A 27528-nucleotide genomic window follows, 5' to 3' on the forward strand; every position below is an offset into this window, starting at 1 on the left:
GGCCAAGATCCCATGATACATGGCCACATCCATCCTCCCCTCAATACGGTGCAGTCATCCTGTCCCCTTTGCAGAAAAGCATCCCTAAAGAATGATGTTTCCACCTCATGCTTCACGGTTGGGATGGTGTTCTTGGGGTTGTACTCATCCTTCTTCCTCCAAACATGGCGAGGGGAGTTTAGACCAAAAAGCTATATTTTTGTCTCATCAGACCACATGACCTTCTCCCATTCCTCCTCTGGATCATCCAGATGGCAATTGGCAAACTTCAGATGGGCCTGAACATGCGCTGGCTTGAGCAGGGGGACCTTATGTGTGCTGCAGGATTTGAATCCATGACTGCGTAGTGTGTTACTAATGGTTTTCTTTGAGACTGTGGTCCCAGCTTTCTTCAGGTCATTGACCAGGTCCTGCAGTGTAGTTCTGGGCTGATCCCTCACCTTCCTCGTGATCATTGATGCCCCACGAGGTGAGATCTTGCATGGAGCCCCAGACCGAGGGTGATTGACCGTCATCTTGAACTAGACCAGCGAAACACCCTCCCATACCTGCAAGACCCCCTCCAGAAGGACCTGCACCGAGAGAACCCACGCCAAGAGGACCCCCGGACCACAGCATCACTAGCCACACCCCAACCAGCTAAGACCACCCCAAGCAAAGCCCGGCCACACCCTATATAGGCCCCCCCATATCAGACCTATGCCCCTTCTTCCCACCCAATGCCCCCCGCCCTGCGGCAAGGACCTCAGAATGACAACTGGACATATGCCGAACGTGGTCAAGAACTATAGGAACTGAACTTCCATTTTCTAATAATTGCGCCAACAGTTGTTGCCTCCTCACCAAACTGCTTGCCTATTGTCCTGTAGCCCATCCCAGCCTTGTGCAGGTCTACAATTTTATCCCTGATGTCCTGACACAGCTCTCTGGTCTTGGCCATTGTGGAGAGGTTGTAGTCTGTTTGATTGAGTGTGTGGACAGGTGTCTTTTGTACAGATAACAAGTTCAAACAGGTGCAGTTAAGAAGTTAATACAGGTAATGAGTGGAGAACAGGAGGGCTTCTTAAAGAAAAACTAACAGGTCTGTGAGAGCCGAAATTATTACTGGTTGATGGGTGATCAAATACTTATGTCATGCAATAAAATGCAAATGAATTACTTCAAAATCATACAATGTGATTCTCTGGATTTTTGTTTTAGATTCCATCTCTCACAGTTGAAGTGTACCTATGATAAAAATTGCAGACCTCTACATGCTTTGTAAGTAGGAAACCCTGCAAAATCGGCAGTGTATCAAATACTTGTTCTCCCCACTGTATATACCAACAAATTGGCAAGGGCACTAGAACAGTCTGCAGCACCCGGCCTCACTCTACTAGAATCTGACGTAAAATGTCTACTGTTTGCTGATGATCTGGTGCTTCTGTCCCCAACCAAGGAGGGCCTGCTGCAGCACCTACATCTTCTGCACAGATTCTGTCTGACCTGGGTCCTGACAGTAAATCTCAGTGAGACAAAAATAATGGTGTTCCAAAAAGGTCCATTTGCCAGGACCATGAATACAAATTCTATCTAGACACATTTGCCTTAATGCACACAAAAATGATTCATACCTCGGCCTAAATATCAGCGCCACAGGTAACTTCCACAAAGCTGTGAACGATCTGAGAGACAAGTCAACATGCTATCAAAAGGAACATAAAATTTGACATACCAATTAGGATCTGGCTAAAAATACTTGAATCATTTATAGAACCCGCTGCCCTTTATGGTTGTGAGGTCTGGGGTCCACTCACCAACAAAGAATTCACAAAATGGGACAAACAACAAATTGAGACTGCAAGAAGAGTTCTGCTAAAATATCTTCAGTGTAAAACGTAGAACACCAAATAATGCATAAAGAGCAGAATTAGGCCTATACCTGCTAATTATCAAAATCCAGCAGAGAGACGCTAAATTCTACAACCACAGAAACAGAAGTGATTTCCAAACCTTCCATAACAAAGTCATCACCTACAGAGAAATTAACCTGGAGAAGCGTTCCCTAAGCAAGCTGGTCCTGGGGCTCTGTTCACAAACACAAACAGACCACACAGAGCCTCTGGACAGCAACACAATTAGATCCAACCAAATCATGAGAAAACAATAAGATAATTACGTGACACATTGGAAAGAATTGACTAGAATGCTATTTGGCCCAAAAAAAGAGTACACAGTGGCAGAATACCTGACCACTATGACTGAACCAAAATTAAGGAAATATTTGACTATTACAGACTCAGTGAGCATAACTTTGCTATTGAGGAAGGTCAGCTGAAGGCAGACTTGGCTCTCAAGAGAAGACAGGCTATGGGCACACTGCCCACAAAATGAAGTGGAAACTGAGATGCACTTCCTAACCTCCTGCCAAATGTATGACCGTATTAGAGTCACATATTTACCTCAGATTACACAGACCCACAAAGAATTTGAAAACAAATCCAGTTTTTCAAAACTCTCATATCTATTGGGTGAAAAACCAGTGTGCAATCACAGCAGCAAGATTTGTGACTTGTTGCCACAAGAAAAGGGCAACCAGTGGAGAAAAAACACCATTGTAAATACCAACTATATTTAAGTTTATTTATTTTTCCTTTTATATATAGACATAATATTACACTTGAAATGTCTTTATTCTTTTGGAACTTTTGTGAGTGTGTTAATTAATGGTTGTTCATTTCACTTTTGTTTATGATGTATTTCACTTTCTTCTGCAATGTTTCCGATGCCAATACAGCCCCTTAAATTGAAATAGAGAGAGAGGAGAGAGTGAGAATGGGACACTGACACCTTTTGATGAATTTGGCTCTGCATTTTCCCCTTCCCTCTGCTCTCTGATAGATTTCCCCCCTGTGGCTTCTGAGATCCATCCCCTCATAATGAGAAGCAGATAGAGCATCGCATTTGGTGCACATTATCGTTATGCATATTGGCATTCGAAAAAGCAGCCTCATCAATTGCTTACAAAGCAGCAAACTGTTGGTTGGGGACAAACTGAGTCGTGGATTGTGCATGGAAATGCATGGTTGAGTTAAAGTAATTCCCTGTGTATTGAAATGACTCTGCTTCACAGATCCCAGCAGTCTGTCCATATAACATCAACAGCTATTATTAGCTAGACAGCTGTAATGATTGCCAATGTTACCAAGCACCAATGCAATTGGGAATCAATAACTGGTTCAAAAGCCCTACTCTTCTAACAAATATATATCTGCTTCTGAATAACTTAATATGGTTTGAGAAGTTCTCTCCCAGAAACATACTGGTTTACCCAATGTATTTGAAGGGAATCTGTGAAGCATTTGTAAGTGTTTGAAGCAGATGTCATTTGGTTGGAGAATAGGCCTCTAAGCACTCATATCAAACTGGGATACAAGAGAGAGCAGCAACAAACAGTCTGGGCTAGGCTGATAGGACCATGTACAGCTGTTAACTGGAGTTTAATGATGAAAGTATTTCCTGTAAGAGAGCAGCATTTTATGTACCACGGCTGCATCCACACATACTATAGCTGTTCGAATGAGGAACAAAATAAGAATAGGTCAGAACAGTAGAACACGTACATTGAGTTCTCGCTCAGTACATAGTTTAATGACTGACTGAGTTGAGTGTTTTTACATTAAGTTTCAGCTACAAACAGAACATGCAGCTGTTTTATGTATGTAAAGCAGTGATTTGCGACAACTCTTTGCAGGTGTATTGATTCATGAAGAAGAGCCTGTAAGATAGAATGTTCAGAAGCCTTTAGTCCTCTCATCATGAGAGGACATGTGGCATGATCTACTGAATAACTTCAACTGATCTGGAAATCTGAGCAGATATGATTTGATTCAGCACAGTACAATGATAAGGATTCATTAGTCTTTCTGTACTGCAAGAATTACTGTATTAATGACTATATAAATATATTTGAATATCACTCTTTCCCACATATAAAAATAATGGCATGGCAATGTTTCTTCCCATCTGAATGGCACTTAATTATATTTTTTGTGTAAATGTTTTCCTCTTTCCTGTTTTCCTCACTCTCGCTTACTCATAATTCCTTAGTGTCTCTCTGATAATTGGAAAAGCAAGGGCATGTCAGCTTGTGAGCATTCAAGGAGGACGTCAGAAGACCAAATTATGAGAAAGTTGCTTCAACAAATGAAATTCTACCGCTCTCTTCCACAGTGAAGCTTTCTAATTTTCCCATAATCACGAGTGCATTACTACAATGCAAACGTGATTTATACACTAATCAAAAATATAAAAAGTGTTGGTACTATTGTAAAGTGTTGGTTCCATGTATCATTGCTCAAATAAAAGCTCCCAGAAATTTTCCAGATGCACAAAAAGCATATTTCTCTCAGATTCTGTCCACACATTTGTTTACATCCCTGTTTGTGTGAATTTTAGCCTTTGTCAATATAATCCATCCACCTCAAGTTGAGGGAGTGTGCAATTGACTGCAGGAATGTCCACCAGAGATGTTGCCTGAGAATTCAATGCTCATTTATCTACCATAAGCCACCTCCAACGTCGTTTTAGAGAATTTGGCATTACGTTCAACCGGCCTCACAACCGCAAACCATGTGTAAACACTCCAGCCCAGGACCTTCACATCCAACTTTTTCACCTGTGCGATCGTCTGAGGTGAGTGGGCGCGGGATGCGGAGGAGTATTTCAGTCTATAATAAAGCCCTTGTGTGGGGAAACACTCATTCTGATTGGCTGGGCCTGTCTCCCAAGTGGGTGGGCCTATGCCCTCCCAGGCCCACCTACGGCTGCGCCCCTTCCCAGTCACGTGAAATTTTTACCTAATGAATTTATTTAAATTGACTGATTTCCTTATATGAACTGCAACCGAGCAAAATCTTTGAAATTGTTGCATGCTGTATTTATATTTTTGTTCAGTATATATTGTGACTGACCAAATCACCTAGGTAAAAATGAAAGGTTTTACCCTGGTCACCACTGCAGAAAATACATGGAATTCATTAAGTGCTAGTGAATTAACTATGAAAATCATCCCAGAAACAATATTTAAACATCATCACCACTACAAAGTAGATTGAAATGTATACAGTGCAGTGAGGCACACATTCAAAATGGAGTATGCATATTGATAACCTTTTCTCAAGATTGTCCTGCATAAATTATCCAGTAAATGGTCCCTCTTTTGTTTTCCAGAAGACGCATAGCAATTCTGTTGATTTGTTTGGACCAATCTCATCTCCATCCATAGGCCATCCAAATCACCATATCTGGGGTTCCAGACCTACATTAATTATTTTAAGTCTTCTATAGAGTAGAACTTAAAGGAATAGCGTCTTGTTTACCAAGCCTTCAAACAAACCAGCAAACAAAGACAAACAAACCAGCAACTTGTACAACTACTGTATTCATCAAGAAAACAAGCAAACGAGCAAACAAACACACAAAAAAACAACTTATAGATGTACTGGCCCACTATGTAATGCTCCTGACTGTCTCTGAGGTAAACAGGAAAAAAGAACATGTTGTTTTGTCTCTGGGGATGATATAGTGTCCTAGGCTAAAAAATAGTGAGGCTTTGTTGACATTGACCTGTCGTATTAATGATGGATGTTTTGTTGACAGGTCAATACCATTAGGCCTCTTGAGTTTATATAGTGCTCCCCCTCTCTGTCAAACCAACTCACAGGTGATGCATTCGTCTAACATCTTATTTGATGGAACGGAATCCCTTTACTTCAAGTTATTTTCTTTTACAACAAGAAAATGGGGGCCTACAGGAGAAAGGTTGGACATTGGAACTGAAAATGATGTCTCACTCTATAGTGCCATTACCTCCTTTTCTCTCTTTGATGCACATACTGTACAGCACTGTATGTCCCAGCCCGTGTCATCATATGCCCTGTATAACTCATTAACAAGGACCCCTGTCCCAACTGGCTCCTGGTCAAATTAGTCACCTTCTCATTCTGTGAGATGATGTCAATGCTATTAATAAGGGATCCCGAGTGGCACAGTGGTCTAAGGCACTACATCTCAGTGCTAAAGGTGTCAATACAGACCCTGGTTCAATTCCAGGCTGTATCACAACGGGCCGTGATTGGGATTCCCATAGTACGGCTGTCACGATCATCGTAAGGAGTGGACCAAAATGCAGCATGGTATGGTTCCATCCTTTTATTTAGGAAGAGAAAACTCAAATCACAAAAACAATAAAGTGAATAAACGAAACGTGAAGCTACATGCAGTGAAGAAAGCAACTACATACAAATGAAGTCAAGATCCCACAAATCACAATGGGGTAAATGGCTACCTAAATATGATCCCCAATCAGAGACAATGATAAACAGCTGCCTCTGATTGGGAACCATATCAGGCCACCATAGAAATACAATTCCCCTAGATAACCCACCCTAAATCACACCCCGACCCAACCAACATAGAGAATAAACAGCTCTTTATGGTCAGGGCGTGACAGCGGCTCACAATTGGCCCTTCGTCATCCGGGTTAGGGTTTGGCCAGGGTAGGCCGTTACTGACTTGCCTAGTTAAATAAAATTAAATAACAAAGTTTTAAAAATGAGAGGACAGGTTTCAATTGTACTCTGTATCAATTCAATTCAGAGAGAGACTCATTTGCCACCATTATATTGCAGGATGGATACTGATGAGGAAGGTACAGTACATTAATTAAGTTAATGGCTTCAAAGGAACTTTTTCAATTATCTTGAAAGTATTCATTCTGTCTTTCTTCCTCACTAAATGTCAAAGTAAAACCATTGAAAGTCAGATATGACCATTCTACTCAGGTAAGGATACTCTAAGATAGGGTACATTTAAATATAGCCCATGTTTCAATTGGTGGTGTGCAAATGGAAAGGCAGGTTGACCTCTGGGCATATACACTGAGTATACCAAACATTATAAACACCTACCTAATATTGAGTGGCCCCCCCCTCCCCATAGTAGCCTGGAACCTTCTACGATACCCTGTTCAAAGGCACTTAAATATTATTTCTTTCTCATTCACCCTCTGAAAGGCACACATACACAATCTATGTCTCAATTGTTCCTTGACTTAAAAATCATTCTTTAAGCTGTCTCCTCCCTTTCATCTACTTGATGCAAACTTAAGTGACATAAATAAGGATCATAGCTTTCACCTGGATTCACCTGGTCAGTCTATGTCATGGAAAGAGAAGGTGTTCTTAATGTTTTGTACAGTCAGTGTAGAAGGAGCACTGAGTCAGACATATTTTCCCTCCTGGGACACAATTCAAACATATTGTACATCCTACAACCAGATGTTGGTAACATTTCTCTGTCCTGCAGAATAATCAGAAATTAAAAAATTTGAAGACCATTTGTATCCTGTATTTGACTGTATGTGATACTGATTGACCAATTATACAAGAATGTAATGATTGATGAAATAAACAAAACAAACATCATCAGTCGTCAGTCATATCAGACATTATTGCACATGCTCCTGTAGAAACCGCCACAGTTATGCACTGGTAGTGTGTCTAATGTACAAGGTAATTCCAGTGATTTAAATGACTCACAGAAAGGGAAGGGGAGGGATATCAAAACAACTAATCCTGGACTTATATCCAAAGTATAGTGACCCGCGAAACCTGCGGCGTTGACATATTGACTGATGCATGAGTCAGAATCCGATAATAACTCTCCCTCCCTCTTCATCCCCCTCAGCCCCTCATTCTGTGAAGTGAGAGAGGAAGGACACCGCTGCATCTCCATACCAGGAAAGGACTTAGCTGTAGTACTTTTCTTGTTCTTACATTGTTCTGTTTTTTTAATGAAAACAAAATGTGGTGAAAAGTATAACATGGTTTAAAAAGCTTCAAGGTATTAGAAAGTGATATGTTTAATTTATGTGTATATGTGTTTATTCAATAAGGTACTGTGTAAGATTACTACAGTTATCGTCATAGTTTCTTCCAAAGTTTATATTTCTGATCATGTAAAAATGGCACCAATATAAACTGTTATGTACTATAAAGCGACAATAATATTGCCTATATTCTCAGATGTACAAAATGTAACTAAGAAATGTAAATACTTTGAGTCCTCATGTGGCCAGTTTAAGTATATGGTGAAGATTGGGCTGCTTGTTTTAAGCATAAAATGCACAAATGCATTTTCAGCCATATCTGTACATGGAGCCTGATTTGCTTTTAAATGTAAAATGGTTGTAATGATCCCAGGTTGCACATTTGGTGGATAATGCTATGCAGCATATTTTTACATATCCTCTATAACAGATTTATGTCTGTATTCAACACCTTGACAGTCCCTCTTATCATATTATAGGCAATTTTCACCATACAGCTCCATACAAAATGATTAGAGCTGCACATTTGTTTTATTGCATAGTAAAAACCACTTGTTTCTACTGTAGGAGAATGAGACTCACGTTGCTATGTCATTTGAATCAGATCTCATTGCTCATAAATCCATATTTATTTTGAAATTTCCAGTGCAGTAGGGAAGTTATACGAAATATATGGTTGTTCTTATTATCAAATCATTGTACCTAAAATGTATAGTGTACATTGTTAGGGATATTGTACCTTGGGTTTAACACTAGTATGTCTGCTTCCCTGCTTTTTCTGTGTATCACATGCAATAATACGGTGTGGGAATCTATACATTAAGGGTGCCAATTAAAACGCAAGGGAATGCCTATAGGATTCTTTGTTTGACACATTGCTCCACACGGTGAGGGGGGGGGGGGCTGGGGGAGCTGGGTGTTTGCTTCTCCCGCTCCAGCCAACAGAATGACAACCAGCCCAGGACCCAGGCCCTGACAATGGATGCATTGTGCTCTGTCTGGCTTCCAGCATTGGACTGTAGGCTCTGCCAATTTGGTCAGGACTGATAGAAAGTTGCTTTGTCTATCAGGATTAGCTAGCCAGGCTAGTCAAGCAAGCCGCCAATGGCTGGACCAAACAACAGAGACCTCTTGTGTAGCTGCAGTCATGCACTGTCATTTATTTTTCAGGCCTCATCTATTCTTTGTCTGCCCGTCTGTCTCTGTCTGCTAGTTAGGCTACTTAGAATGTAGCAGTGCCAGAACTGCTGTAAGGTGTTGAGTTTGGTTGGACAATCTAGCTAATCAAAGGCTACAATCACAAAGATCAAGTCAGGATCTATTCATCCTAATCAGACAGGTTTTTTGCATGGACGATACATTGGAGATAATATAAGACAAGTACTGGAAACAATAGAACACCATGAAATATCTGGGAAACCAGGCCTGGTATTCATAGCTGACTTTGAAATAGCCTTTGCTAAAGTATGACTGGAGTTTCTATATAAATGCCTGGAACATTCAAATTTTTTATTTTGAACAAACTCTTGTAAAAATGGTATAGTAAGCCTAGGACTAAATAGTAAATAATGGCTACTTCTCAGAAAGTTTTAAACTGTCAAGAGGAGTAAAACGAGGTTGTACGCTATTGGCATATCTATGTATTATTGTAATCGAAATATTAGCTTTTAAAATCTGATTCAATAATAATATTAATGCATTCAAAATCCAGGGTTTAAAAACAAAGGTATCATTGTATGCTGATGATTCATGTTTTCTATTAAATCCACAATTAGAACCCCTCCACAGCCTCATAGAGGATCTAGGTACTTGTTTTTAATCTCTCTGGATTAAAACCAAATTATGATGTGTACTATATTACGTATTGGATCAGTGACATTTTTTACTTTTACATTACTGTGTAGTTTACCAATAAAATGGTCTGATGGGGATGTGGACATGCTTGGTATACATATCCCTAAAGAAAGAAATGATCTCACTCCCATACATTTTAATTAAAAGTTAGCAAAAACAGATAAGATCTTGCTACCATGGAAAGGGAAATACCAGTCAATTTGTGGAAAAAAACACCCAGATTAACTCTTTAGTCATATCACAGTTTACGTACTTGATATTGGTCTTGCCTACACCTAGCAACCTCTATTATTTCAGCAAAAAAAAAATCAATTTGATTTGGAAGGGCAAGCCAATCAAATTTTTAATGGACCTATTTATATAATGAATATGATATCGGAAGAGGCATGTAGAAGGAGGAAAAAGTAAGGAACTTGTCGGCCCTGCATTAAAGACCAAAATTGGTTAAAGAAAATTGTGATAAAGAAAAATATATACCATTTTAATTTAAGGACCAAAAAATTGACAGCTATGACATATAGATTGCAAAATAGTTGTGAAGAGATTTCCCAGTGGGTCAGAAGTTTACATACAATAAATTGACTGTGCCTTCAAACAGCTTGGAAAAATCCAGAAAATGATGTCATGGCTTCAGAAGCTTCTGATAGGTTAATTGACATAATTTGAGTCAATTGGATGTATTTCAAGGCCTACCTTCAAACTCAGTGCCTCGTTGCTTGACATCATGGGAAATTCAAACGAAATCAGCCTTCAGAAAAAAAAATGTAGACTTCCACAAGTCTGGTTAATCCTTGGGAGCATTTTCCAAAAGCCTGAAGGTACCATGTTCATCTCTACAAACAATAGTACGCAAGCATAAACACTATCGGACCACACAGCCATTATACCTCTCAGGAAGGAGACGCGTTCTGTTTCCTAGAGATGAATGTACTTTGGTGAGAAAAGTGCAAAACAATTCCAGAACAACAGTAAAGGAACTTGTGAAGATGCTGGAGGAAACAAGTACAAAAGTATCCACAGTAAAACAGTAAAATGAGTCCTATGTCGACATAACCTGAAAGGCCGCTCAGCAAGGAGAAGCCACTGCTCCAAAACCGCCATTAAAAAGCCAGACTACGGTTTGCAACTGCACATGGGGACAAAGATTGTACTTTTTGGAGAAGTGTCCTCTGGTCTGATGAAACAAAAATAGAACTGTTTGGCCATAATGACCATCGTTATGTTTAGAGGAAAAAGGGGGAGGCTTGCAAGCAGAAGAACACCATCCCAACCGTGAAGCACAGGGGTGGCAGTATCATGTTGTGGGGATGCTTTGCTGCAGGAGGGACTGGTGCACTTCACAAAATAGATGGCATCATGAGGCAGGAAAATTATGTGGACATATTGAAGCAACATCTCAAGACATCAGTCAGGAAGTTAAAGCTTGGTTGCAAATGGGCCTTCTCAAATGGGCAAAGACCCCAAGCAAACTTCCAAAGTTGTGTCAAAATGGCTTAAGGACAACAAAGTCAAGGTATTGGAGTGGCCATCACAAAGCCCCGACCTCAATCCTATAGACAATGTGTGTGCAGAACTGAAGTAGTGTGTGCGAGCAAGGAAGCCTACAAACCTGACTCAGTTACACCAGCTCTGTCAGGAGGAATGGGCCAAAATTCACCCAACTTATTGTGGGAAGCTTGTGGAAGCCTACCTGAAACTTTTGACCCAAGTTAAACAATTTAAAGGCAATGCTACCAAATACTAATTGAGTGTATGTTAACTTCTGACCCACTGGGAATGTGATGAAAGAAATTAAAGCTGAAATAAATCTATTCTCCCTACAATTATTCTGACATTTCACATTCTTAAAATAAATTGGTGATCCTAACTGACCATTTAGACCATTATAGTATTAGGGGCTAAATCTGAAAATGACAACACTATTTCAATCTAGTCCATTTCAATTCAGCCAAATAAATTGTGCCACCTGATATTGTACTGCATTAAATCCTTAGGAAATGATGCTTCCTCAAAATTCATCCTGGAACTAATCAGTTCTAATCACTATGATTGCACTCAGCAGAAAATTAATCTAACTCTCATTTAAAGCAGCTGCCAGTTATTTAAGGAGTGACTTCCTAGCTCTCTCTAGGCGATGGTTAATTAAAATGGAAAGGGAAGGGGGTGTATAAGGATATGCAGTCAGTAATTCAGATCAACTTATTATACCACATTTTCTTTATCGTAGATTTTGAAAGTCTATTAATAACCTTATCAAACAACTGTACTGATATGAGTGATTAGTAAAGGCGCTTGGATAAATCTACAGCATCACAACCTCCAATTCAGTTCCTGTGTCACAGAGTGGATAGTGCAAGTTACCATTTATTTTCAATGAAAGACATACCCTAGCTTAAGTACTGTAAGTGCAACAATGGCCTTCCTGACTTGATCTTAATATATATATATATATATTTTTTTTTTTGGGGGGGGGGGCTTTAATATTGGGGATACATTGAAGCTTCCATCAATGTAATTGTTTGCATACTTTCCAAGCCCTCATATAATTTTGGGGGTAAATATACATACATAAATACATAAAAATCAAATCAAATTTATTTGTCACATACACATGGTTAGCAGATGTTAATGCGAGTGTAGCGAAATGCTTGTGCTTCTAGTTCTGACAATGCAGTAATAACCAACGAGTAATCTAACTAACAATTCCAAAACTACTACCTTATACACACAAGTGTAAAGGGATAAAGAATATGTACATAAAGATATATGAATGAGTGATGGTACAGAGCGGCATAGGCAAGATGCAGTAGATGGTATCGAGTACAGTATATACATATGAGATGAGTATGTAAACAAAGTGGCATAGTTAAAGTGGCTAGTGATACATGTATTACATAAAGATGCAGTAGATGATATAGAGTACAGTATATACGTATACATATGAGATGAATAATGTAGGGTATGTAAACATTATATTAAGTAGCATTGTTTAAAGTGGCTAGTGATATATTTTACTCAATTCCCATCAATTCACATTATTAAAGTGGCTGGAGTTGAGTCAGTGTACCTCCCTTTAAGAGCGTGCTCCTAATCTCAGCTCGTTACCTATATAAAAGACACCTGGGAGCCAGAAATGTTTCTGATTGAGGGGGGGTCAAATACTTATTTCTCTCATTAAAATGCAAATAAATTTATAACATTTTTGACATGCGTTTATCTGGATATTTTTGTTGTTATTCTGTCTCTCACTGTTCAAATAGACCTACAATTAAAATTATAGACTGATCATTTCTTTGTCAGTGGGCAAATGTACAAAATCAACAGGGGATCAAATACTTTTTTCCCTCACTGTATTACTTTGATCTGCTGTGTATTGAGTGATTACGTTCAGAAAATCGTATGCACACAGAAATGCCACTGAGGAGAAAGAGGACGAAGGAATTAAAATAAATGGAGATAATTATGCATATTTTCTGAGGCTGCTTGTGCATTTATACAGTTGATACTGAAAACACTTATGAATCATGGCGAATTAAACACTCCGGGTCACTGAGGAGCAAGTGCATTCCGAACCGAGTAAAATCTGTCCCAGGCAACAACCTCTAAGAAAGAGCCAATGATCCAAGTGCTGAATAAAGCTGAAAGTTAAGAGGGAAAACACATTTTGTTATTTAAGGATTGTTTTGTCTTCAGGCACTCTGAAACAAAACAGTGGGAAATGTTAGCTAAAATGCATGAAATGGTCATTAATAATTAAAGGAAAACGCCACCCAAAAACTATCTTTGGTATTTGTTTCATTAGTCCATTGTTGACTTAGTTCCAAAATGTTTTGCTTGTCAGCAATCAAGTTTTCAAGACAGCAGCATCATATGATGATTTCTGTATTTTGAAAAAGATGATTACTGAACATTTTGGGACAATGCTAACAATGGACTAAAAGGCAAACTTTATAGGCCTACTAATGACCTTGATACACATAAGCCAAGGGAACCAGTACACTAGTTGTCTGCTCTTGCATTTTCATAGGTGTCTTTGTATCATCCCACTGGGAACACACTGGTTGAATCAACATTGATTCCATGTAATTTCAAAGAAATGACGTTGAACCAACGTTGAATAGACATTAAATTGACGTCTGTGCCAAGTGGGATATTTCTTGCTTTTTTTCTTGCATGTTGAAAAAATATGACCAATGGAAATATTTCTCTTCTGAATACAATTATTTATTGGGATTAATTGTCTTTGTTTTGCTGCAGTGTATATCCAGCAGAGCATGTGGGGATGAGTGCATGCTTTGTGGTGCCTCAATAAATGAGTAACAAGAAGCCAAATCAAATCAAATCAAATTTTATTTGTCACAAATTGTATTTGCCGAATTCAACAGGTATAGTAGACCTTACTATGAAATGCTTACTTACAAGCCCTTAACCAACAATGCAGTTAAGAAAATAGAGTTAAGAAAATATTTACTAAATAAACAAAAGTAAAAATGGAAATGGAAAAATAAGTAACACAATAAAATAACAATATTGAGGCTATGTACAGGGGGTACTGGTATCGAGTCAATGTGCGGGGGTACAGGCTAGTCAAGGTATACTCCATACTGTAACCAACTGGGGGGCCATGCCTCAGAATATATGTAATAAACCATACATTCATGTTCCCTTTATGACATCATATATACTGCCTTTTCATTTCGCTCCAAATGTCTTATAACTTGGGCACCAATGGACGGGACCATTTAGTTGTTATTTAGGTCACAAAGCATATGATTTAGGGGAGTGCAGAATAAGAGCAGCTAGGATGCGTGTCACTGTGACTCTTTATCAAATAGGACCCAATAGTCTGGGGAGAAAGATTTGTACTCATGTATTCTACACTATTGATTTTTGCTAATACTATAGTTGGCTATTGATATTCCCACCGGTGGAACATATAGGACACCCTGCATTTGGTAAAGTGAAGGCATATCAGCCTGAGTGGAAACCTGAACACTGTAGTATTGAGTTTGGTCTCTGAGGGTTATGACCGTGTGTGTGTGTGTGTGTGTGTGTGTGTGTGTGTGTGTGTGTGTGTGTGTGTGTGTGTGTGAAAACAAAGCTGTGGGTGTGTGTATGTGTGCGTGTTTGCCCCTCTATACGCATGCATTCATGTGTGAAGAGGCTTGAGAGATTAATGGATTATTGGTATTAGTTAGGAGGCTGTGATTGAAGATGGATCCTCAATAATGAAGAAAAGTGTTTATGAACAAATATAGGAGGCTGAGGTAACTACTCAGACTTTATTTCATTATCTATTTTTTGTTGTTACCATTGGTCAGATTTAGTGTGCACAGCAATTTAGGTCCAAGTTGACCCTCTAATTTCTTGTGCCCTTGTTAGTTACCAATCTGTCTCAGCAGCTCGTCCAGTGAAGGTGTGCCATTAGCACATTCTCCCGGAGGTGGCGGTGTGAAATCAGCCGGAACATTCACCTGTGAAGCTGTGAAAACAATAGACGGGTGCCTGGCTCGGCAGTTTGTGTTGAGAAACGGGGGTACAAACAACAAACTTTCAAAGACAAATGTGAGCGGCTGTGTTAAATTTAATTTAACATCCCTCTCTGTTTTCTCAGTCTGGGTATTCTGGGTAACCTGGTCATCCTCAAAATAATGCTAGAATCTCCCTCCATCCACTATGGATATTCCATCCATTCTAGTATTCCATGCTGTTCGGCATATTTCTTGTGGCGTGGGATATTGATAATAGGGCATTATTTGGGGAACTTGTTCAGTGCAACAATAGTGTATTGATAGAAAAATCATAGGTTCAACAAAATAATGATTCAATACTCAATATATGAACCGTCCAAAGAGCAAATCTACAAAGTAATTGAAGACATTATTCTTACAAGAACGTCTGGTTGACTATTTGAGTAGGAAGTCCAAGCAAAAATCCAACGAAATCAATATGATCCATTGATTAGACACATAAGACACAAAATAACTATTTTAACTATTATTTGTGTAATATGGATCGGAGTAAAGAGGCCTGAAATCCATCTTTTTAGCAAACAATGCTAGGCACCTTGGACCACATACTGTACATACTGTACATACTGCAGACACATACTGTACAGTGCCTGCAGCCTTAAAGGCCTACTGCATAATAGTCTCATTGCATTTTTACTTTTATGCTTTATGGTAACGCATGTTACAATATGCTTGCCTCAGATGGCATAGAATCCAAATGTACTTCACAGAATCCAAATGTATTTCACAGAATCCAAATGTATTTCTCGTCAAGGAGTTTGCACCAAGTGATAATAATTTGTTAGTTAGCTACAGTATCTCTGGCAAATATAATAGGATATAGGCTCTACTGGATTTCTGTCTTTGCTGCTCCTTTTCTTCTGAAAGTTAGTGAGCCAGATGTATTGTGCCCTCTTAACATCTCTCTCTCCATCCCTCTCTCCTACCATTCCTCTCTCCTACCATCCCATTCTCCTACCCATCTCTCTCCTACCATCCTTCTCTCTTACCATCCCTCTCCCCTTACCGTCCCTCTCTCCTACCCATCTCTCTCCTACTGTCCTTTTCTCCTACCGTCCCTCTCTCCTACCAGATGTATTGTGCCCTCTTAACATCTCTCTCTCCATCCTTATCTCCTACCATCCCTCACTCCTACCCATCTCTCCCTCCCACCGTCCCTCTCTCCTACCATCCCTCTCTCCTACCCATCCCTCTTTCCTACCCATCCCTCGCTCCTACCATCCTTCTCTCTTACCCATCCCGCTCTCCTACCATCCTTCTCTCTTACACATCTCGCTCCTATCATCCTTCTCCCTACCCATCACTCTCTCCTACCATCCTTCTCTCCTACCATCCCTCTCTCCTACCCATCCCTCTCTCCAACCATCCTTCTCTCCTACCCATCACTCTCTCCTACCATCTCTCTCTCATACCCATTACCCCTTCTACTCATCTCTCCCTCTCCCAGTTTCAGTGACATGCCTTGTTACTTGAGCAGACTGCCAGTGTGCTCTGTGTCAATTGGGCCAGCTCTGGGGACGCGGTGAGCAACCCTTTATCTCCAAGAAACAGAAGCGTCCCATCGCCTCCTCAGGGGGCTGTTGTGGGAACAGAGGGAGGGTGTAAACCAGGAGGGGGCCAGCAGGTCCTCTATTACAAACCAAGAATCGGACAACAACAAAAAAACTGCACACACACACACAAACATGAACGCAGAAAAATGCAGGAAGGCGCGCACACACACAAACACGTGCAGGATTACACAAAGGCACATACACATGCACATGCGCAAACACACTCACACCCACACACACAGTCACAGTCACACACCCCCAACACACACACCCACACACACACAACACACACCCACACACACTCATCCACACAGTCAGCCATTCTGGGTTCCTAGTGCTGAGGTTGGTGGCGATTTATGATTTCTGTATTAATTAACATACCTGTCCTGCTCCCTCAGGGCATCTTTCCCCTTCCCTTAAAGTTAAATACCTTTTTTCCCTTCTCAGATCGCTCTCTCTCCTCAGTTAAAAGCAGAACACAGGCCTGAGCTGGACCTACATAATGTCCTTTCAAAATTAAACACTCTGTCTTTGTTTCCTAATCTCTCCTCTCACTGCCGTCATGTCTTTCATCTGCCAGGAATACGCTCCTCATTTCACAGGGATGATAGAAATGTATCAGCTGAACTGAGCAGGTGACTGAGTGTACTTGACCTGCTGCAGCCTAGCTGCATGTGCTCTATTCTGTTGGCGTTGTTCCACTTGGAGAGCTCCAATTGAGCTGGCAACTATCTGTAGTGAGTTCCTAAAAGGTATGAATTACCCACAACTTTTTAATTAAAACCTGACTGCAGGTCATCTAAGGTATAATGTCCACTCCAGCCTGTCAGTGTGCCCGCTCATAGACTTGTTGTGGCACTTGATACACAAGTCTGCTTGATCAGGACCAGGTCTTTTATTACCCAGCGTATACCTCCCCTTCTCCCGGGCGCCATCTGGCAGCGGTGGCTCTGCTTACACCATCACTTTCTCCGGTTAAATGTTTTTAATGGGATTCTGGGACCTGGGTGACATGGTCGTCACAAAGCCCCACCAACATCAGTGCTTCGCAGTGCCAGTAACATAATGAACATATCAAACATGTCTGCCAAGCTCCAATGGGAGACGGTGACAGCACACTCAGGAACCCTCTATTTAGAGGGCCCACAAAACCCTCGACAAATAGAAGTGACTTTCAATGGGAAGGTGAAAATATGGAGGCAATTGAGCCTTTCTATGGTCGGTGTGTGCAGAGAGGTGATACAAGAATAATGGCTGAAAAATAAAGTTAATGGTATTCCTGCAGGTTTGTAGTCCAGGGGGACAATAATGAATATTAAACGGCTACTCTCCCTATACTTTTTATGAGCACATTCTTTATGAATTATTAGGGCCATGCAGTAATTTGGCAGACCATTCACTCTGCAGAGCACTCCCTGCATGGCCCTGTAAATCCACTCTATTTTTACCCTGACCTCTCCCTCCTCCCCCTTGCCCAACACACATTTGCGCCAACCCTACCTTTGTAGTGGATGTGGGATTTTTCATTAGTGCTCGTTCTGACCTCTCTTTCATCCACTGTTTTTCTATTAGGCATCAAAAAAGTTCTGGATGAATCAGTCCGTTGCTTTATCTGTAGGATTTTGTTTTGTCTTCTCTGAGCTGTTTGATCCTCTCTGTGACGGGTGGACCAGGCAGGGTAGACCAGGCAGGGTGGACCAGACAGGGTAGACCAGGCAGGGTAGACCAGGCAGGGTAGACCAGGCACTCACTGGGTGGAAAAGTTTTCTTTGTGTGATTTTAACAACCGGGTTATAGCCCAGTCTTAGGCCAGTTCAGCTCTATCTCTGTAGAGGTGCACCTCGAAAGGCATAGGTTGCCCTATTTCTCATTCTATTTGGAAGGTTCTTGTGCTGTCTCCGGAAGCATTACACAAATGATGACTTCATACTTTTGTTCGATGTGGAGGATATTGTCTCGATTCAGTTGCCTCTATTTTTATCTCCATGCTATGCACCATCATTTTGGAAATAGCAACACACGTCAACATTCTTACCTGCACTCTTGGAACAGATGTGTTAAAAACAACACGTTGTGTTGCACATTCAGGTGTCTAGTTAGGGAAGACACATGTTGTGTTACTTTTAACACAATCACCCTGTTGGCTCATTAAACAGATGATTTGTGTTAATTTTCCAACACATTATGTAAAAGTAACACCACAAGACTTCTTCCCCTGGCCCCACTGTGGACACACACAGGACACAGACAGACTATGTACAGGGAACACAACTAATTATCTTTTTTCAACATACACATAAATGGTCTAGATTAAGCACAAAATGTCCATGGGATTAGAAACAAACAAACGTTAAAGAAAGTTTCATATTTCACCGGATGGTGACACAAATTGTAAGCAGTTCAGTTCAGACAAACCAACATTTATTTTCCACACACTTTTTTCTCCCTTTTCTTGCTTCCCCACGTAACATATTTCCACAAACATTCTGAAGTTAGGTCATCCATTGGAAATGACAGGCATCCGTAATGATATGCACGCCTCCTAGTCCAGTGGGATCTATCCCAGATATGCTGGCCATGGCTGCAGTGAGGAGGGAGTGCTCTGTTTGTCCATATTAACTTCTCAGGACCAGAGGATGGGGCCGGCATCATCAGCATTCCTCCTCTGATCCAGGCTACTGCATTAGCTTAGAAACATCAGTTGGGGGAAAGAGAGGGAGAAAATGCTGTGATCTGCATAAAACCACAAACAAGCAGCCTGCTCACACACTTCCCTCAATTACTGCAGCTCTTGGAACACAAGCAGTTTATTCAAACGGCTGAACCATCAGAAACCTCAAAGAAGAACAATTTCAGGATGGTCCCCAGAGTTTACAGATTAGGTAGAATTTTGTTATTATGTTGTATTTGTTATAGAGTCCTCAGTATATCAGAGAGAGGCTAAATAAATAAGTGCATGTATAACTCTTTGATGGTTTAATACAATATGTTGGTCTATTTTCCAAACACTGTCATAGATTTATAGTTTACTTGCTGAAATTGAAACTTTATGGATATATGGTTTTTTATGGAAGTTATCCATTGACACATGGACCAACTCTTGGGCTTTTCAAGGTCATATCGAGCATTCCAAGAATCTGATTATGAAGTATTATTTTTCTCACCCTTATATTCAAGTTAGCATAATAGAAGTGAGAGCTTTTCTCAAAAGTAATGCCGTGGGCAAACACTCACCCAGAGACAAAGTCAGAGCAGGGAAATTAAGGTGAGGTGCTTCATTGAAATCATAATATTATTCATGCAAATAAATTACTGTACCTCCAAACCCGCCCTTGTTGACATGATTGGATATGCGGCGATGTAGGTAAAAAGAGAGTTTTAGAAAGAGGGCAGTGAATTAGTATGAGTGTAGTGAAATGTACCTACTGTTTGACTACTGCTGTTGCAGTAGTACATGTACTTCATCATACAAAATAAAACCTAGACTGATCAAAAATATATTTTACTGAGTTCCAGTTTATATAAATAAATTAGCCAATTGAATTCAATTTATTGGGTCCTAATCTATGGACTTCACATGATTGGGCATACAGATTTGCATCTGTTGGTCATAGATACCTTAAAAAAAACATTGAGATTTTGTAACGTTTGTCGTCCTCGTCTGAGGAGTATGAAGGATCGGAGGACCAATGCGCCGCGTGGTACGTCTTCATGTTGATATTTAATAAACGCAGAACACTAAAACAAAAAAAAAACTAAGAGAATGACAGAAAACGAAACGGTCCTGCCTGGTGAAGACACAAAACAGAAAACAATCACCCACACCACACCGGTGGGAAAAGGCTACCTAAGTATGATTCTCAATCAGAGACAACGAACGACACCTGCCTCTGATTGAGAACCATACCAGGCCAAACACGAAACCACAACATAGAAAAACGAACAGACTACCCACCCAACTCACGCCCTGACCATACTAAAACAAAGACATAACAAAAAAACTAAGGTCAGAACGTGACAGCACCCCCACCACAAAGGTGCGGACTCCGGCCCCAAAATCTGAACCTATAGGGGAGGATCTGGGTGGGCGTCTGTCCGCGGTGGCGGCTCTGGCGCGGGACGTGGACCCCACTCCACCATAGTCTTTGCCCCCTTTTTTCCCCGCCTCAGTGGCGCCTTTAGAGCGGCGACCCTCCCTGCCGACCTCGGACTGAGGACCCTAGCAGCGGTTCCCGAATGGACGGGAGTATCCGGCAGCACCGGACGGGCGGGAGACTCCGGCAGCGCCGGCGTGAAGGGCAACTCCGACAGCTCCTGACTGACGGACGGCTCTGGCAGCTCCTGATTGGCGGGCGGCTCTGGCAGCTCCATACTAAAACAAAGACATAACAAAAAAACTAAGGTCAGAACGTGACATATGTGGATCAGAAAATCAGTCCTTATCTTTTGTGACCACCATTTGCCTCAAGCAGATTACACATCTCCTTCATAAAGAATTGATTGTGGTGGTTGTGGCCTGTGGAATGCTCTCCCACTCCTCCTCAATAGCTGGATAGGATAGGAACGGGCAGGAACTGAAACACGCTGTCGTACACATCGATCCAGAGCCTCCCAAACATGCTCAATGTCTGACATGTCTGGTGTTTCGGCAAGCCATGGAAGAACTGGCACATTTTCAGCTTCCAGGAATTGTGTACAGATCCTTGCAACATGGGGCCGTGCATTATCACGCTGAAACATGCAGATGAATGGCACGACAATGGGCCTCAGGAATTTATCCCTGTGCATTCAAATTGCCATCGATAAAATGCAATTGTATTCATTGTCCGTAGGTTATGCCTGCCCATATCATAACCCCTCTGCCGCCATGGGGCACTCTGTTCACATTGTTGACGTCAGCAAACCACTCGTCCACATGACGCCATCTGCCTGGTACAGTTGCCCTTAGCCGTTGCGCTTATATTTTTTGTTCAGTGTAGATATTCCAATACCAAATATTATTTGATTCTAAAAGTGAAGCAATCTCTGGACACTGTCAACAGCTTAACAATGGCCATGTGACATGAACTACTGTCCAATGCTCAAGGCCTATGATGTCAGAAGTGACCTTGCAGTCTGATGTGTCTGTCTGAAATGGATAGTCACAGAGAGCTGCTGCATAAATATAACACTTTTTGGATGATGGTTTTCAAAAACATTATTTTCAGCTAATGATCTATTTACTTTCTCTATAGCCTGTGTTTCTTTCATGTTTAATGATGAAGTCTTTGGTATGTCGGCACAGACACCAGATAATTTGTAAATTCCTGTACTTTTGTACAGTTGTAAAATCTTAATTTGAGCCAGTTTTGCTACAGCAGGAAAATAGTCCCGCATCAACACGAAATGTGAATTATTATATTTATTTAAACTAATGGACATTTTTATAGGGATTGATAAATGTTTGCAATGGAAAAACCAGTCTGAAATGTCAAAGTGGAAATGACAAATTCAGAAGCCTATTTAAACCTCAATTACATTGCAGGAACGTTCTCCTGCAACAGGGTGATCAAATTAAGACCCTACATCTGTATGAGGAGATTCATTCATTTGGAAAGAAATTCATTCCACAACAGATTCAAAAAGTGTAATCAAAAAGAAAATGATCTATTAAATTCCTTAGCTTTCTCAGGTCCTTGAATATGTCAACTATGGCACTTTTTCCAATTACGCTATGATGTTTTTTTTGTGCTATTGATTTTCAAACACACCTTACATTAAAACATACAATGCCAATGTCATGGGTAACAATGGGCCGATTCAGACTTGTATGTCTCTCCTACACATGCCTTTCCAACACACTTCTCAGTTGTTGGCATTTAGACTTACAATATGCAGGTCTGTAAAGGGCTTGGCAGGCGTGGTCCCCTTGTTCCTACTGAATACATTTAAGCCACTGAAAACCCTCCCACTTGCTTGCCAACAGATCTTCTCATGGAGTTTTCAGTACGTCTAACGCCAACCCTTTAAATTTACATTTGGTGTACCTTTAATTAGACATTTCTCGACAGACTCACTACAATATATGATGAGAACAGTTCAGAATATTAGCGATCAATTAAAGAAAGCCACGTAAATGCATGCATATTCGTCTACTTTTCAGAACCAATTGGTAGATTTAAAAATACTCAGAACTTGAACATTATTTAGGGTTAGGAACGTATTTATTAACAATATAAAAACAGTTTGCAAAGCCTTTGCACACTAAATATATTGGTGAATAAAAAATACAGGGGTATAAAGAAGCCATATTCAATTGTTCAATCCATGAAATATTGGAAGGTGAGAAAAGTACAATAGGGGTTGAACAGTAGTTTTATAAATCTACCCTAATAAGCCTCACTAATCTTGGAACTGTGATGACAACGGTGCAGTCGTCGTGAACCGTGTGCCAGGCTCCAGGTTAAAACTGCTATGTATGGCCTACGTTCCATAATGATTAAAATAGGCTACATGTCCCAAATTATTGCACAACTTGCAATACATTAGCCTAATATGATCCACCATTGCTAGCAATCCTCAGGGTCAAAAACAGAGGAAAGAAAGGTCAGCTAACGATGTAATGGAACGTGCAAAATGTAACAAAACTAACACTAAAGTGACAATTATAAATGTATGTGGGTATAACTGACAGTTGCTACCAGTAATGGCTAATATTTTACACAATACACATTTTTTTTAAATACAATGAAAAGTCTGGGCATACAGTAAAATTAAAACATTCTACAATTCATAAATCAACTCGGTAGGTTTGGCATTATACTATCATGGCTAAAGCGTATAGCTTGGGTCTCCAAATGTCATCCCTGCAAGGTTGTAAGGCCAGCATTTCATAAACGTCACTTTGGAAAAGGGGATATGTTTACATGCTTCAGTTTGCTGCTATATGACTGGTTTCACATTTGTCTCCAGCGATCATAAGGTAAAATAGATCAAACACAATTGTAATGTATATTTACAATCACCTTATCCAAATGGCTTACTCATTTGCCCAGCTCTTATCAATAGCTCTTATCAGTTTATAAATTACAGTGCATGGAGACTGGTGTTATTTATTTCGGGAAAAATAAATTACATGTTATTCCACTTGGAAACGACAGCTTGCACAACTTTATTAATTGTTTCATTCAAGGTCAGAAATCAAATCCAATTTTATTGGTCACATACACATGGTTAGCAGATGTTAATGCGAGTGTAGCGAGTGCTTATGCTTCTAGTTCCAACTATGCAGTAATATCTAACAAGTAATCTAACAAATTCACAAGAACTTCATTATACACACAAATACCCACAAACGTAAAGGGAAGAATAAGAATATGTACATATAAATATATGGATGTGCGAATGCGTGCAGCATAGGCAAGATGCAGTAGATGGTATAGAATACAGTATGTACATATGAGATGAGTAATGTAGGATATGTAAACATTATTAAAGTGACGTTATTTAAAGTGACTAGTGATAACTTTACTTTATTTAAGTGGCCAGAGATTTGAGTCTGTATGGTGGCAGCAGACTCTCTATGTAAGTGATGGCTGTTTAACAGTCTGATGGTCTTGAGATAGAAGCTGTTTTTCAGTTTCTCGGTCCCAGCTTTGATGCACCTGTACTGACCTCGCCTTCTGGATGATAGCGGGGTGAACAGGCAGTGGCTCGGGTGGTTGTTGTCCTTGATGATCATTTTGGCCTTCCTGTGACATTGGGTGCCGTAGGTGTCCTGGAGGGCAGGTAGTTTGCGTCCGGTGATGTGTTGTGCAGACCGCACTGCCCTCTGGAGAGCCTTGAGGTTGAGGGTGGTGAAATTGCTGTACCAGGCGGTGATACAGCCCGACAGGATGCTCTCAATTGTGCATCTGTAAAGGTTTGTGAGTGTTTTAGATGAAAAGCCCTCCTGAGGTTGAAGAGGCGCTGTTGCGCTGTCTGTGTGGGTGGACCATTTCAGTTTGTCCGTGATGTGTACACTGAGAAACTTAAAATGTTCCTCTACTGTCCCGTCGATGTGGACGGTCATTGGTGAACAGGAAGTACAGGAGAGGACTGAGAACACACCCTTGTGGGGCTCATGTGTTGAGGATCAGCGGGGTGGAGATATTGTTTCCTACCTTCACCACATGGGGGTGGCCCATCAGAACTTCCACTACCCAGTTGCACAGGGCGGGGTCGAGACCCAGGGTCTTGAACTTAATTTTATTTGACCTTCATTTAACTAGGCAAGTAGGCAAACAAATTCTTATTTTCAATGACGGCCTAGGAACAGTGGGTTAACTGCCTTGTTCAGGGGCAGAATGACAGATTTTTACCTTGTCAGCTCAGGGACTCGACATTGCAACCTTTCGGTTATTAGTCCAACGCTCTAAGCACTAGGCTACCTGCCACCCCAATGATGAGTTTGGAGGGTACTATGGTGTTAAATGCTGAGCTGTAGTCAATGAACAGCAATCTTACATAGGTATTCCTCTTGTCAAGATGGGATAGGGCAGTGTGCAGTGTGATAGTGATTGCATCGTCAGTGGACCTATTGAGACGGTAAGCAAATTGGAGTGGGTCTAGGATATTAGGTAGGGTGGAGGTGATATGGTCCTAGTCTCTCAAAGCAATTAATGATGACAGAAGTGAGTGCAATGGGGCGAAAGTCATTTAGTTAAGTTACCTTTCTTGGGAACAGGAACAATGGTGGCCATCTTGAAGCATGTGCGGGCACAGATTGGGATAGGGATTGGTTGAATATTCTTATTGGCTCGGCCTGTCTCCCTGGTGAATGGGCCTGGCTCCCAAGTGGGTGGGCCAATGGCTGCGCCCTTGCACAGTCATGTGAAATCCGTAGGGAAGGGTCTAATGAATTTATTTAAATTGACTGATTTCATTATATGAACTTTAACTCAGTAAAATCTTTACATTGTGGTATGTTGGACCACACAGCCGTCATACCGCTCAGGAAAGAGCCTAGAGATGAATGTACTCTGGTGGTAAAAGTGCAAATCAATCCCAGAACAACAGCAAAGGACCCTGTGAAGATGCTGGAGGAAATATGTACAAAAGTATCTATATCCACAGTAAAACGAGTCCTATATCGACATAACCTGAAAGGCCGTTAAGCAAGGAGAAGCCACTGCTCCAAAACCGCCATAAAAAAGCCAGACTACGGTTTGCAACTGCACATGGGGACAAAGATTGTACTTTTTGGAGAAATGTCCTCTGGTCTGATGAAACAAAAATAAAACTGTTTGGCCATAATGACCATCGTTATGTTTGGAGGAAAAAGGGGGAGGCTTGCAAGCCAAAGAACACCATCCCAACCTTGAAGCACGGGGGTGGCATCATCAGGTTGTGGGGGTGCTTTGCTTCAGGAGGGACTGGTGCACTTCACAAAATAGATGGAACCATGAGAAGGAAAATTATGTGTATTTACTGATGCAACATCTCAAGACATCAGTCAGGAAGTTAAAAGCTTGGTTGCAAATGGGTCTTCCAAATGGACAATGACCCCAAGCATACTTCCAAAGTTGTGGCAAAATGGCTTAAGGATAACAAAGTCAAGGTATTGGAGTGGCCATCACAAATCCCTGACCTCAATCCTATAGAAAATATGTGGGTGGAACTGACAAAGCGTGTGCGAGCAAGGAGGCCTACAAACCTGACTCAGTTACACCAGCTCTGTCAGGAGGAAGCTTGTGGAAGGCTACCCAAAACGTTTGACCCAAGTTAAACAATTTAAAGGCAATGCTACCAAATATCAATTGAGTGTATGTCAACTTCTGACCCACTGGGAATGTGATGAAATAAATAAAAGCTAAAATCATTCTCTCTACTATTATTCAGACATTTCACATTCTTAAAAGAAAGTGGTGATCCTAACTGACCTAAGATAGGGAATTGTTACAAGGATAAAATGTCAGGATTTGTGAAAAACTGAGTTTAAATGTATTTGGCTAAGGTGTATGTAAACTTCCGACTTCAACTGTATTTGTATTTGTCTACGTTTCAGAACCCATGAATGGATTTAAAAACACTCGCATATTTCACTTAATTTTTCATGGAATAATCATAAATCCTAATACATGGAAAAATAGGGTTGGAGAGTGTTTACAAACAAACAAGAAAAGGTGGTTTGATTAATTATGTTCATTAATGGTAATGTTGGAAGTAGTGTATACTATACATTTTAATATGGAGAATAGTATACAATACTATGATATAATAAATATACTCTTATTGCCTGCGCTGATCATGGAACTGTGCGATGACAAGTGCCGAGTCTAACTTCAAACTATCGATTTGCGTTCCATAATTATTTAACAAGCCAACATGTTTCGATACATTTTTACTACAATTTATATTTGGCCTTCATTAAATAGTACCCATTATTAATTGACCCTCAACCAAAAGGAAGTGACATGAAACCAAGTCACTGTGTGGGCATTCCACAGTGTGGAAAGGACAAAGTGGACTAAAAAAGAGATTGTTCTATTTCCATGGCGCTCTGAGCTGTAACGATTGTTCGAGTGTCTTTTTGAAGATACCGTCTTTGCTGATAGGTGCTGACATACTCAAAATATAAATAGTTAAGTGCACATTAATATGGACAGTTGAATTACTATGGTAGTCTAAAGCTTTAACAATTATGGAGAAATTAGCATCAGAACAGAAATTGGGATAATATACCCCCCTGCACTACGAGTCA

Source organism: Oncorhynchus clarkii, chromosome 24 (assembly GCF_045791955.1).
Source record: "Oncorhynchus clarkii lewisi isolate Uvic-CL-2024 chromosome 24, UVic_Ocla_1.0, whole genome shotgun sequence".
NCBI classification, from domain to species: Eukaryota; Metazoa; Chordata; class Actinopteri; order Salmoniformes; family Salmonidae; genus Oncorhynchus; species Oncorhynchus clarkii.